General features: G+C 40.8%; 1 long non-coding RNA gene across 2 annotated transcripts in view; it reads right to left on the reverse strand.

Moving 5' to 3' along the window:
- Positions 1-222: 222 nt before the first annotated feature.
- LOC134739654 (uncharacterized) overlaps positions 223-12,734 on the reverse strand; it is a 29,983-nt gene continuing 17,471 nt past the window's right edge. Inside the window, exons 1-4 of one of the 2 annotated variants that reach the window (XR_010126522.1) lie at positions 8,188-8,215; positions 3,867-3,989; positions 1,357-2,711; positions 223-563 (exon numbers count right to left, since the gene is read on the reverse strand). This is a non-coding gene — a long non-coding RNA (uncharacterized LOC134739654). Of the gene's footprint in view, positions 564-1,356; positions 2,712-3,866; positions 3,990-8,187; positions 8,216-12,734 lie in introns of those variants that run through there. The other variant, XR_010126523.1, reaches the window with a different exon arrangement.

Below are 12,734 nucleotides of genomic sequence, written 5' to 3' on the forward strand. Positions count from 1 at the left end.
AAGCAGCCTGGCCAACATGGTGAAGCCCCATCTCTACTTAAAAAAAAAAAAAAAAATTAGCTGGGTGTGGTGGCAGGTGCCTGTAGTCCCAGCTACTTGAGAGGCAGAAGCAGGAGAATCACTTGAACCCAGAAGGTGGAGGTTGCACTGAGCCGAGATCACACCACTGCACTCCAGCATGGGTGACAGAATGAGACTCCATCTCAAAAAAAAAGCACATAATTACATAATTTATATTGCAGTGTATTAGGTATAACACACATCAAGATAAAGTCCCCAAATAAAAGAGATACAATAATGACCATGCATATATAAAATGTATATGTAAACACAATAACTAAAGTTTGTGCCAAGGAAAGATTGGATCAGGGAATCTTCTGGAGGCAAGAAAATCACTAAGATGTTTCCTTTCTTTCTAAAATCTTCTGCTGGGCAAATGTTCAGCAAGGCAGCCTTTTTGACATGGGCTGTCGTCCTTGACTGCATCCATCCTGAGCTCTCTGATACGCCATCCTGCAGGGCAGCACTGTCACTGTATGTCAGGGGCACAGGAGGAGGGAGGCCTGTGAATGAAGAAATGTAGTGTTTAATTTTCTGCTGCTTCCTGGACACTCACAGGGTGTATCTGGGAAGAATTTGAGGCCATGAATAGTTCCATTAAAAGGTACACCTATCATTTAGAAAGATTTGGGATTCAAGACAGAAAATGCTGACTCAACTGGCTTAAACCACATGGAATGGATGCAGGAACAATCAGAGGCCCCATGATGCCATCCACCCAGGTTTGTCTCGTCCTCTCCTCTGTTGTCCTCGGCATCAGTTCTATTTTGACGCTGTCCTCCCTGTGGAGGCAAGACAGCTGCCACATTCCTAAGTAACACATCTAGAAACAAAATAACATTGGGTGCCAAAAAGGGAGCATGGTTTCTGGTGTTTGTATTTTCAGAAACAGAGAAAACTCTCCCTCTAAACTCCCAGCATTCCACCTCTCTTGCATGTCCCACTGGCTAGAAATGAGTCACAAGCCCACCCCAAACCTATTATTGGAAAGAGAATGGGGCCATACAAATGGGCTTAGTTCAGCCAGGATTCAGCCCTGGAAGTGGGGTAAGCCCCCTGCTTTGTGCCACATTGGAAAGGGATGAGTGCCTGACACTGGGGCTTTGACAATAGAAAATCAGGAGGGGATATATATTTCCCTAGAAATGATCAGATCAAAATGGTAGTTACTGGCTGGGCACAGTGGCTTACGCCTAGAATCTCAGCATTTTGGGAGGCCAAGGCAGGAGGATTATTTGAGCCCAGGAGTTCAAGACCAGCCCAGGCAATATAGTGAGAGACCCAGGCTCTACCCACCAGCTCTCACAAGAAAAAAATTTTCTGGGCATTTGGTTTGTGCCTGTAGTCCCAGCTACTCAGGAGGCTGAGGTGAGAGGATCTCTTGAGCCTGGGAGGTCAAGGCTACGGTGAGCTGAGATCGTGCCACTGCACTCCAATCTGTCTCCAAAAGAGAAAGAAGAAAAGGTAGTTACTTATTGTAACAGGAAGCAAGGAGGGCCTCAGATTTGTCAGTGTTGTTCATGACAACCACACACTTTCAGAAAGTTTCAGTGGGATTCACACCTTACTTTGCACCACCACACTCCATGGGGCTTGGATGCAATTGTGCTGTATGTAAATGTGTATTGTGCATTCAGCTATTCCTGGAATTCTATTTTCAATCCTGATTTTAATTAGAGGGATACTTCTTTACCACGACAAAGTCACGGTCAGAAGAGAAGCTCAACATTGGACTGAGGTCAGAGAAATAGAATTCCATTGTTGTGCCTAGAGCAAGCTGAGCCACACGGGTGGGAAATTTGAGACTTCAGGATTGAGGGGCCACCAGAAAATATTCAAAAATATGCAATGAATACCTTTCCACAGAATAACACAATGCCATACATGGCCCAACTTGATCTGGTGTTTTTTATGTGTTATTAGGGTTTTCTGCAAAAGCAAACAAGCAAAAAACAGTGGTTCCATTGTTAACTATATTTGGGAAATGCTGAGCTAAACAGGGTAAAACAGGTGCATCTACTTCAGGACCTCTCAGAGTTGTTGATACGGTGCCACAAATTGTGGCTCTCCAAAAGGGGACATTATATTCAGTGTTTCTCAAACATATTTGACCACAGAATACAAAATGGAATATGGTGAGACTGATGTGCAGAATCCACTTTGGGAAAGGCTGCTCAGGCCCTTCATTTTACAGCTAAATAAACTGAGGACCTGTGGAATGAAGGAATGTGTCCAAGCTTGCTCCATTAGCCAGGATTCCTCGGGAAACAAATGGAAGCATCAACAGAGTTTGAAATTTAAAAAAATGATTAATGTAGGCAGGATTAGGGAAGCCAACAAGATATAGTGAGACACCCAGGTGGTGGCTCTTGCCACCCCAACCCTAAAGGGGAAAGAGAAGGAAGCTTGTTAGTGGAGCTTAGCTGAGAGCTGGAGAAACGGAGGGGCTGCCTGTCAGAACTGCCATGGGGTAGGGAAGAAGGGGATAAATACATGACCTCAGCCTGTCTCTCCTCCTGTCCTCTCCTTTCCCACTGGTGCTGCCCATTGGCCAAATCCATCTGGAAGCCAGAGGGCGGAAGCCTGGTGATGCAGTCTGTAGAGGTCAGCCTCCCAGGCACAGAGCTGAGCAGAGAAGGGTGAGCACACATCTGTGGGGCAGGTGGGGAATAAACAGCACAATTACATAGCTAGTATTTTGCCTTTTTCATTTTTTAAAAAAAGTTTACCTCATATATTTCATAAACTTATGTAAGTTGGCTTAATAAAATTTAATGCAATATAAAACAAAAAAATGCTAAAAACATAAAGCAATGGTTTTCAAGATGTGGTGTCAAAGTGTGATTTCTAGGGGTTCCCAAGACCCTTTCAGATCTGCAAGGTCAATTTGTAATAATACTATGATGTTACCTCATGTTTTTCTTTCACTCTTTCACAAGCAACCCGTGGGTTTTCCCATGCTGAGTGACGATGTTATTGACTGCTAACGGAATGTGTGCCTGTGCATTCTCATGATTTAAAATAGTCCCATTTTAATTTCTAATGTAGTAGATGGTAAACATTACTCAAATAAACACAGTTTCTTTGGGTCCTCAATTATTTTTGATGTAAAGAAACCCTGAGACCAAAATGTTAAAGAACCACTGATATAAAGGTAGCAAAAGGACAGATGTGTCCAGGTGAGAGGTGACGCCAGCTGGACTTCCTGGGTCGAATGGGGACTTGGAGAACTTTTCTGTCTATCTACAGGATTGTAAATGCACCAATCAGCACTCTGTAAAAATGCACCAGTCAGTGCTCTGTATCTAGCTAAAGGATTGTAAATGCACCAGTCAGCACTCTGTAAAAACGCACCAATCAGCACTCCATGTCTAGCTAAAGGATTGTAAATGCACCAATCAGCACTCTGTAAAATGGACCAATCAGCACTCTGCAAAATGGACCAATCAGCACTCTGCAAAATTGACCAATCAGCACTCTGTAAAATGGACCAATCAGCAGAACATGGGCGGGGCCAAATAAGGGAATAAAAGCTGGCCACCCAAGTCAGCAGAGGTAACCCGCTCTGGTCCCCTTGCATGATGTGGAGGGTTTGTTCTTTTGCTCTTTCCGATAAATCTTGCTGCTGCTCACTCTTTGGGTTTGCACTACCTTTAAGAGCTATAGCACTCACTGCAAAGGTCTGAGACTTCACTCCTGAAGTCAGCGAGACCATGAACCCACCAGAAGGAAGAAACTCCAGACACATCTGAACATCTGAAGGAACAAACTCCAGATACACCATCTTTAAGAACTGTAACACTCACCACGAGGGTCCAAGGCTTCATTCCTGAAGTCAGCGAGACCAAGAACTCACTGGAAGGAATAAATTCGGGACACACAGGTACTTGAACTATTCTTCATGCTGGGCACCAAATCTTCTAGTTTATCTAACAGTAAAGTCGATAGGAAACATAAGGGTTAGATGGTAAGTGATCTCTAGAGCCTGAGATGTGACTTGGGTAAGTTTTCTAACAACAAAGTATAAGAAGCCCTTGTGTGGAGTTCATGTATAATGATCTACTTATTTAAAAATGATATATGGGATACTGGATAATAAAACAAAGTATCTTTATTGCAAGAGTGGTGCATTAATTTCCCATTGCTGCTTAATAAATGTTCACACATTTGATAGCCTAAAAACCATACCCATTTGTTATCTCACAGCTTTTGTGGGTCAGGAATCTGGCCATGTCATAACTGGGTTCTCTGCTCAGGGTCTCACAAGGCTGAAATCAAGGTGGATTGCATTCTCATCTGGAGGATGCAATGGAAATGCTAGGATCTGCTTCTAAGCTCCTGCAGGTTGTTGGCAGAATTCATGTCTTTATGACTGTAGAATTAATGGCAGCTTGCTTCTTCAAAGCCAGCAACAGAAATAAGAGTCTTTGCTGCTTCAGGTCTCGAACTTCAGGCAAGGCCTGGACCCTCTTTTAAAAGGCTCACTGATTTGGCCAGGCCCACTGAGGGTAAATGCTCTTTTGTTTAACTAAAAGTCACTTGATTAGGGATCTTAATTATACCTGAAAAAAGTCCCTTCGACTTTGCCATAAATATAATTACAGGAGTGGTATTTCCCTACTTTTGTTGTATCTTATGGTTAAAAGCAAGTTATGATTTCCACCCACATTCATGGCAAGGGTATTAAGAGCATGACTCATTAGGGGTCACCCTATGGTGTATCTGTCAGAGGTGGGGAACAGATTCAACCATAACCAGAACGGTTTTAATACAAAGGGTTTTAATACAAAGGCATTAGCACAAGTACATGACCGAACTCCTGAGTGAAGACCTTAGAAGTGATATTCTTTTGGGCAAGATTCCCCTTGTGTGAACAACATTCCAGACTCTCAATCAAAACACTACAGTCAAAATGAGAACACAGAAATATAGAAGCATTGCTACCTTGGACAAATGAAGCAATGACAAAGATGATGTAAAAGGTGAATCAGAATCAAAATAAAGCTGCACCAGGATCGTACAATTCTGGTACTAATTGGCGTGGTGAATTTGGCACCTCTAATCATCATTGGCAAACACTAATCATGCTGTAAAAGCTAATTAGGATTAAGGAGCATTATCTTGGAGGCCAAGGGGAAGTGTATGAGGTTTTAAAGGCCCTAATATATGTCTTTGAATTTGTTAGACTGATATTTTAGTATTTTCCAAAGCTCTCTTCCTGAAAACTGTTGAGAAAAAAGCTGATAGGATTTTTAAATGGATATCCTACAGATGAGGGGGTATTGAAGGAATTTTCTAGGAATAAACTAGTCTAACTTGGGGGTGATAATTTCCTTCTGTAAAGATGGAGGAGGCCACTCTCCATGCCCATGAAGCAGAAACAATACTTGTAGAATTTATCAGAGGAGCTCACTCATCTAGAAGACAAAGGTTACTATTTTGGGGAGAGGGGAACAACTTCAGTGGCTCTCCATGCTCTGTACACAGTCTGCTCTCAAAAATGTTGATTGAAGATGAGGATGAAGATAGTGAACATGAAGAAAATGATAATCCTCAGAGAGTTCAAAACCCTACCTCTAAATAGCTGTCTTTGCTAATAATGCCTTGTTACTGACCAGGGCCATGTGATATGAGATACAGGACTGGCCTCCAGCTGAGGAAGGGGAGAGAATAGAGAGGAGAGGGGACGCTGCCAGGTCAGGGAGCTCTTGAGTGGAAGGCAGACAGCCTCAGAAACAGATTTCACCTAATGTAAATGTTTCCCAGAATGGTTGCTATTTTTGTTCTAAGTAGTTTGCTTATGCCAAAAGTGCATATTTCCCCAACAATCCTCAGGAAATAAGACACAGAAGTCTGTCTTTAATTTTCATGATATCCTGCAATTTAAATCAGTCTGGATGCATCTGTGTGGTTTTTATTTTTTGGTGTTGTTTAGATGTAATTAAGCAAATCAATATACAGGTACTTAACTATATATTAACAGGGCCATTTGTTAACAAACTTAGTTATAGGATGGAATTAAACTGTAGTAAAGATTTAAAAACCTGCAATAAATTCAATTAATATCAAGTCATTACTCAGAATCTGAGTTTATAGATATATTACCATATCTTGACAGGAATTTATATTGATTGGATATTTTTAATATTAATAAAATATAAAATTTAGTATTAACAAGTGGGACTATGGCACAATTTTAAAAAGGAGAAAAACAAAATTGTGGTTTTTCTAGTTCTTTTAGAGTTCAAAGGGTTAATATGTTTCTCTGAGTCTCACATATTTGTATTTGCCTCTATGCCTATCAAAAATTTATAAAAGCTATTCTAAGATTGGTTTTCTTAATTTTCGTTTTTCCTCCATTTATTTGTGTTTATTAAGGAAAACGGGAATGGAGCTAAAGGTAGGTGAGTTGGCTGTAATTAAGGAAGCTAAGGTAATTAAATTATTGTACGGCCACCCCTCGAGCTGTCATTTGAAAGGATGAAAGCTTGATTTTTCCATCAACAAAGTCAATTTCATCCAAGCTGTTGTTTAGAATGCCACATGCATTTAAAAAATTACATGTTTAAACTAATCAGGAGCAAATGGAATTTAAACTCCTCATCAAAATAACATGGATAGATTGTAAATTTATGGAGCATTTTCACTATAGAAAATTAAGTCCATTCAAAACATATCCAGGAGTCATCAGGCAAACAGGGCAGTACTGATGTAAACTACCCACTGTGTGAGCTTAAGGCAGAAGGGTCTCTAATAAATTCGAGTAAATAGCAGCTGAACTGGCCTCACCATGTCTTATCTGTTCAACCTAGCAAGGAAAACAAGTTAGCATTAATTGGTATGCTCTAGGCTCTCTCAAAGGAACAGGCACTTAGAGCAATTAAGTCAGAAGCAGAAAAACAGCTCTGCATTGAAAAGCTGACAGCAGGACTGCTGCACAATATATGTAATGAGTGGCTGAGGACTTTAATGGATGGAGGCTTGGAGACTAATGGACAATTAATGTAAAACAGATGACTTCCCTTGGAGATGACAGTCTTTTGAAAGGCGCTTCACCTGCTGCTCGAACAAATGCGGCTAAAGCGAAATGAAAACAGGAACGTGGTCTCATTGAACGAGGCTAGAGCTAGTATTTGTGTCCCTGCTTTCTCCTTGAATAGTTTCAAAAACTAGGTCAGGAATTTAACAATTCCCTGCAGCTGGTAGTGCAAGCACCCTCTCGTGGCCTCCCGCCATCCAGGGTGGCCTGAGATCACTGACTGTGCCTCTTGAGCCTTTTGAGAAGCTGCCCTAGCTCGCCTTGTTCAACAGGCAAAAAGAAGACAGGACATATTATAGTGTTCCAGTCTCACTTTTAAAATGACAGCAAACCACCCAACACAGAAATTGCAGTTGAGTACATATTGGAACATCTCTTAGAAATTTAAGAACATGGTTTCTTCTCAAATTAGGCTATTTTAATTTTAAATTAAGATAACTGGAGTCCTTCAAATTTAAGCTTTATAAGCACAGACAGGCTCCCTCCTTATGATAAGTGGTTGTGTACCGAAAGCAAATAATTGTTTGCGAAGAGAAACTCATTTCTTATAGAAACGATGCTGCAATGGCATTTAAGTTTCCACGTGATCTTCCCGAAATCTGTTTAACCCAGATGGAAGCTTAACACAAGTCAGCCTGAGCCCTGGGGCCTGGAACAGGGAAGAGTCAGCTACCCCTGTGGGAGAGGGGAAAGAAGAGGGAGAAAAAAGATGTTTCCCTCTCTGTCTTAGTGGGAAATGGGATTGGACTGAGCTATAATTTTGAGTTACAAACTAATCCTTGGCAATTTTCTATCTTCTAACATCCCTTTACTCAACACTCAGGAAATCAGTGCCTTATGTCATTTAAGTGGCTAGGCATTTCACCCCTGCCCCCAAGCCCCCAACTCCTCTCCTCACTGCAAATGTACATATCTTAGCAATTCCCCACTTGTTCTCCTGTAATTTTTCTTCCATTTTCTCATAACCGTATATCTCATCTAGAAATTGAGGAAAGCAGTTTGTATGGGCTAATGAACACCTTTGGTTGATGGCCTGAGCACTCCCAGAAGCCTCTGCATATTAAAGAAAGAATTGCTTCTAAACTCACATGCATGTCCCATTGACAGAATTTCTGTAAGAAAAAAAAAAATCAAGTCAAAATTTCAGGTATCTAATTCAAAAAAAATCCACAAGTGCAGGAGAAACGTATTAGGATATTTGTTATAGCAATGAAAAGTAGAAACCACGTAGAAGTCAATGAGAAAATGCCTTAAGTGTAATATATTCATATGGTGTCAGATTATGCGGGAGTTATGTGGGTACATTAGAAAATTAGCAAACGTCACCCTTTTCTCGCAGCCTGATTAGGTTTCAGCCCCCATGTGCCTGCTCAGCAAGACATAGTTGAACAGGGTGAGATTTGCACAGCTCAGTTTATAAGCTCTGCCCCTCCCTGCCAAGGGAACACAGGGCCACGGCAAGGGTAGAACTTGTATTAAGGCCACAAATATTAATATATTTAGATTGTATGTTTTAATCCAGAAATTCATGTAGTTGGTGTGGCATTTACTAAAAGTTGGGTAGGCAGGAAATACCTATTTTCTTCAAATCAAATTCAATATGGCTGCCATCCCCTACGTCACTGAATTGCAAGAAATTCAATCTTCATTATTCGTTTCCTCTCCTCCTCCCTGGGTTTACCTAAAAATTGGGAGGATTATTTGGTGCCCAGAAAATGAGCAAGTCTCTCAGTGGGTCCAGGGTGCTCTGAATCTTCATTCCGAGGCTCCAACTGAGGCGGCTGGCTCTCCCAGTTCTGCACCAAGCTGCTTCCCTTCAAGCCGTATTCTCACCTGAGTAGCAGCCTGACTAGGGACAGTGCCAAGAAAGGGGCTTTGGGAATGTCCCTTCCTCCCATTTCAAAAGCTTCCATGTTCCCTGGACAAACTCATTGACCCATTCCCGCCCGTGCCAGCCCTCTCAGTGAGCTCAGGTTTCAGGCAAGGGAGGTAGGTTTCCAGGTGGCCAGGAGGAGCAGTTACCTTAATGCAGGAGTTCTCAGCATGTGGGTCCCGGCTTGCAGCATCGGTATTAAAGAGACAGTTACAGTTAGAAGGAGAAATACCTAATGTAGATGACGGTTGATGGGTGCAGCAAACCACCATGGCATGTGTATACCTATGTAACAAACCTGCACGTTCTGCACATGTATCCCAGAACTTAAAGTTTATATATATAGGCCAATTCTTGATTCTTGAACTACATCCCAGACTTGCTGGATCAGAAACTGGGGGCACAGCCCAGCATGCTGCATCTTAAGCCTTAAAGGAACCTGGGCTTTTTGCTCTGACCTCACAACAAACCACCCAGAGGGCAAAGGTTCTGGCTACCTCCTTTAAATAGAGAAGGGAAAAATAGAGAGGTAAAAGCAAAACAGTCGTCATTCTTTCAGATACCTCTATAGCAGCAAAAAAATAACAAATAAAAAAACCCCACATATATACCTTAGTGATGTCTCCCCTCTGATAAGGCACTGTGTAAAGCAAAGTTGAGATTTATAAAGGATGAAGAAAACCGGAACTCATTTGAGCCACACCTCACCAACAAATCCTCACCCCTACCTTCCAGGTTTAAGAATTCAGGAGGCTTTATCCTAAAAAAAAGAGCGTGCTGAGAAATAAAGGTCAAGTATTTAGACTAGGCTGTTCCACATCTCCATGGAATGAAGAAATGTGTGGACACCCCTGGAATTTCAATTGGTTCTCCTTTTACAAGGATTTTTATACTAATCAAGATGGAACCAGCACATAACTTCCTTATACTAAAGAATTTCATGTTAAGAAAATACAATATCGCCCCAATCTATTATATCAGATAAATGCTAATTTTTATCACATCATCTTATTTCAACTTTGTTATAAAGGCTTGATTCATGCAAAAGTGGAGAGTCATCATTTTTGTTCTTAAACCCAATTAAATGTCACTTCCTGATTCATCCTCCTGCTGCTCCAGATACTTCTAACACATTTCAGACCTGAAATTTTTTAAGCTGCTGCTTCTTTTCCAAGTGATTTTAAGAACCTAACATTAAAACATAATTACATGGCAGAAAAATACTTTTGAAGCTGCTCAGTGTGACTTTTTTTAATAGTGAGTTTTCTGACTTGCATGCCTCAGAGGATGATTTTCTGAGCTGTGTATAACTTGACAGCATCTCTGCGGGCCCATTAGTCACCTTACAAAATTGCATGAACTCTTTCTGGATCCCTGGGGTAGCTAAAACTTAGCAATAAATGAATGGATTATGCTTCATACAATCATATTTTTAAACTGTATATATTAACAATCAACACTGTTGAACAGTTTTTGGCTTTTGAGATTACAGTCACAGTTATTAATCTAAGATTCCCTTTTTACAGATTCAAAAGATTTTATAGACAAATGAAGACTGAATTGGCCTCCAAGTTTTACTTGAGGAAATCCAGGCTATAGATCAATTCAGACCTTGATCAAGGTCACACAGCGTGGTTTCAGTGCAGCAGGAATTGGACTCACAGTCCCCCACGCTTTCCTCTCACTGCCAATTGTCAGGTTTCAGCCAATTCTTAATTTTTCACTGGCCAGAGAGCCAGGCCATTACCTTCCATCACATGATTGCCACCTAGTGGCAACAGTGGTCATTGATGCTTATGCAGTGACTGGACTCAAAGGCCAGAAAAGAAATAGAATAAAAATTAAATCATCTTTAAAATGTATTGAGAGTCTACTATTCTGTTAGGTGCTTTATTTATTTCATTTAATCCTCTAAACATTATAAACTAGGAATTTTTATCCAAGAAGAAATGAAGCTGAGAGAGATGAAGAAACTTGCCCAAATTCAGGCTGCCTCTATCAGTGGGGCAGGAACTGGATCTTCTTCCCTGTACCTGAGTCCCTGTCCTGTAACTTTGATCTACATACGGCTGGACTCTCCTAGCTCTTAGCAGTCCTTTCTGATCTGTGATATTCCTCAGGCTGCAGTGACTGGCTCAGAGAAAGCCAGTAAGACCCACTGACACTTTCGCTAATACAGTCGAGGAAGAGGTAGGTGCTATTTTCCACTCACACAGATAGTGGTAAAAACAGTGTGAGCCTGGAAGCTGTCTAAGCTCTGCAAAGCGGAGCTGGGAATCAAGTCACCACAGAGCAAGAAAAGCTGAGATAGAGAGAAACTGAACCTGGTGACATCCCTTGTGCCCCCAATTCCAGTTGTGTTTGAAGCCAGCTGTACTGCTGGGTGTTTCAGTTATGAGCCAATAAATGCCTTTATAATAATAAATGTTAGTGTAATATGAGGTTTCTGAATTTGTACTAAAAAGTCCTGACTAATACCAAGGGTTGGTCCTTTTTCGGTTCCTTCCTTTTTCCTACTTTCAGCTGTCAACAAATCAACATTTGCATTGTGCCTATGCTTACAAGGCACAGGTCTGTTTTCCAAAACCTGTTGTCCTATTCTTGGAGTTGTAATACTTAAGTGAAAATATTATTTCAAAATATTTAAATATAATTTTAAAATAATTAAAATTTGGTTCCACATAAAAAAACCAAATGCCTTGAAAAATATTTGATTTCTCATCCTAAGTATCATCTCCACTAGAGCAATCAGGAAGGTCACAGTCTAAAGCAATTATTCTTTCATTAAGGCAAGAATTGAATAGAGCTTTGGAGCTCGTGAGAGAGTCTAGCCATCTGTCCAAGATTCACGTGTCATTATGGTTGGAGGAGTGTGGTGGGCTTTGTCAAATGAGATATATTCCCTTGAGAATATCATGCATTTATTCAAGGCAAGGTCAAAACGTATGAATATTTTGGGAAAGGTAGCCCTACAAATAAATATTTTTAAAGAAAATGTTTGTTATGTATTTTTGGATAATGGGAAAAAATAATTTCTTAAAATTATTTATTGCTTTCTTAATGTTCAGAATAAGAAATTTATTATATGCAATTTTCTAAACCAGACAACTTCTGGGGAAGTTAACTGTTTACTGTTTCAGTGACAAAATAAATAACTTGATGCCAGAAAACAGTACCACGCTTACAATTTGTTTTCCCAATGTTATTGCCTACCCACTTTTAGAGACTTTCCTAGCTGGCTTGAGGATTTGTTTGCTAGTGGCCTGGCTGATAGCCCTCCCAAGCAACATTCAAATGCCTATCACAAAACTATCTACCAAAGATGTTTCGGCTCAGCAAAGGAAGTTTTTAGTTTTTTGCTTGTTACTATTTGAGGCTGCCATGTCAATGAGAGAAAGACATTTTGCAAGCAATGCATAAAACCATGAATAGACCCTGGCTACTATTTTTACTAATGTGATGCTTAATACTAAGTGTCAACTTGATTGGATTGAAGGATACAAAGTATTGCTCCTGGGTGTGTCTGTGAGGGTGTTGCCAGAGGAGATTAATATTCCAGTCTGTGGGCTGGGAAAGGCAGACCCACCCTTAATCTGGGTGAGCACAATCTAGTCAGCTGCCAGCTCAGCTAGAGTATAAAAAGACAGAAAAATTTGAAGAGAGACTGGCCTAGCCTTGCAGCCTACATCTTTCTCTTGTGGTGGCTGCTTCCTGCCCTTGAACATCAGACTCCAGGTTCTTCAGTTGTAGAAATCGGACTGG

The sequence above is a fragment of the Pongo pygmaeus genome, chromosome 5 (assembly GCF_028885625.2).
Source record: "Pongo pygmaeus isolate AG05252 chromosome 5, NHGRI_mPonPyg2-v2.0_pri, whole genome shotgun sequence".
In the NCBI taxonomy this organism is placed as follows: domain Eukaryota; kingdom Metazoa; phylum Chordata; class Mammalia; order Primates; family Hominidae; genus Pongo; species Pongo pygmaeus.